Consider the following 2299-nt stretch of genomic DNA (forward strand, 5'->3'; position numbering starts at 1 on the left):
CAACATCTAAGAGATACAATATTGTGATATCCCTCACACCCACTACACATTAAAAACCACTGATTTCTGGGATTCATGGGGTGAGGGCACTGACTAAAGAAAATTGAATTGATGATTACAATTGAATTTGCATTTTGACATTTCAAACTGTTGGACACTGTAAGATTACTTGTGCTATTGCTTCTACTGTTTCTATCCTTTCTCCTATTATCTCTCCTCATCACCTCTGTGGACAACCCATAAAGTGAAGAAGACCTCTAGGAAAGAGACATTTATTACAATGTTTGAGACACGGGGTGGCTGTCAGAGACTGAAAATAGTTCATGCCTCAAATATTGATATAAAGTTTTGCTCATTATAAAGAAGCTACAACCGAAGAAGCTTCCCTGAAGAGTGGGACTTTGAACTGAAAGTCAAACTGTTGATTAGATAAAGGGAAACCATTGTTTACTCATCTCAGGCTGAGGGAAAGGTATGCATCCACAAAAGGCCAAGGCACCAGCTGCAACTATCCCCGGCTTTTGGGGTGGGGGAAGAGGACAGCTCACAGAAGCCAGGTTTACACAGACTCCCCCCAGCCGAGGGGGGAGGAGGAGGTTTTGGGTGTGTTATGAATGTATTGCGATGTTGGCTTTTCGCATGTTACATAATTGTTATGAATGTATTGTGATGTTGGCTTTTTTGCATAATGTTACAAAAAACTTTACCTAGGTTATGTAATGTAATACATGATATAGAATGTCTATTGTTTATGTAGTCAATTTAGAAAAGATAGGCAGAGAAAGTCTTCACATTCCTGGAGTATCTTATCAGAGAAGAAGAAAAAAAAAAAGAAGAAAAACAAGAAGCCAGAGAGAGAAGAATTTATGGAGGGAGCAGACGGAATGGAGCCAAGGAGGAAGATAAGGCTTGAAGTAAAGAAACTCAGCCAAATTAAATTTAATAAAGAAATAGATTTTATTCCGCAGCCAAAAGATCAGTCACACAGAAAGCCACGATCGGAAAAAGGTCAGCACCGAGCCCGGGATCGGAGCTGGGTGAACACAGATCAGACCTCTATCGCATCAGATCTCCCAAGTTCACGAATGTTGCTTCGGCTGGTTCCTTCTTATACAGTTCTTGGGCAGAGTCTGAATTAATTCTATTCTTCTCGCAGTTTAGCACATTCATGATGTTTTCTTGTCCTGAAGTTGGACTGCACAAAGCCTTTCCTGGTGTAAGAGACGGTCCGAAGATCCCTCATCTGCCTCACGATCATCGCCGAGGACAGAGACTGAACACAGGAGTCCTGGCCTGGCTGAGGTGGGATGTTTGCCAAGTGTTGCCTGCGGGTGTGCCCACTGGGAACTGGTACGCATTCCTGAGGAAAATTAGTGCAGGTTGCAATGGACTGTGCCGTTCTTGTTGCCCAGGCGGGAAGGACTGCGCTGAAGCGGAAAGGAATGACCTGTCCTGTACACCTGTCCTGTACATCTGTCCTATACGCCTGTCCTGTACCTGTTTCCCAAAGCAACGGGCCCCATAACAACGGCTGTAGATTTCCCAACCTCTTGGCCAGTTGCCCCTTGCTTCTGAAAAGGACTATAAAGGGACTTTCTGAAATAACTGAGCCTGAGATCTTCCCATTTTCGTCACCACAAGTTTTAGAAATACTATTGTCACAGATTTACTACAAATATAAAAATAGATATATTCAAGCAAGAGTTAACAATTTTTCTTGTTCTACCCTCTTTTTCCTCATTACGGATCTTTTTCTTTTAAGTTCTTACGATATTATATTTTCTGGGTCCATTCCCGCTTTGGTTTTTTTTTGAGAAGCAGAAGGTTTTGTCATATTTCAAACATGCCCTGTTGTCACTTTGTTCAAGCAGATTTAATATAACAGACTTACTGCCCAGGGTCAGCTTACCTTGATATTTTAAATTTTGCCCCACCCAGTAGGTTTTTTTGTTTTGTTTTTTTTTCACCCATAATACACATGCTTAATGTAGAGGTATCATAGCATAGATTGTTAACCTGAATGTAGGCCACAAAAATGTATTTCATTTTTCCTCCAATCCAAACAGTCTGATTACATTGGTTGAAAGTTGGAATAGGTTTTTTGTGTGACTTCCCTTTTATATCTATTAAGGTGGTATCTACTTTTAATAGGAGGTGCCTTTGACTGCCCATGCTTAGAGCTTACAACTTGGGGGTAGCACAAAATTACCCCATTTGTTTTACATATTTGGAATCGAGTGCCGTTTATATGACAGGTCCCGCCTTTCTTTCTGATTTCACAGACCTCTGGGACTTGATA

The sequence above is a fragment of the Corvus brachyrhynchos genome, unplaced genomic scaffold (genome assembly GCF_000691975.1).
Source record: "Corvus brachyrhynchos isolate BGI_N302 unplaced genomic scaffold, ASM69197v1 scaffold157, whole genome shotgun sequence".
Classification (NCBI taxonomy): domain Eukaryota; kingdom Metazoa; phylum Chordata; class Aves; order Passeriformes; family Corvidae; genus Corvus; species Corvus brachyrhynchos.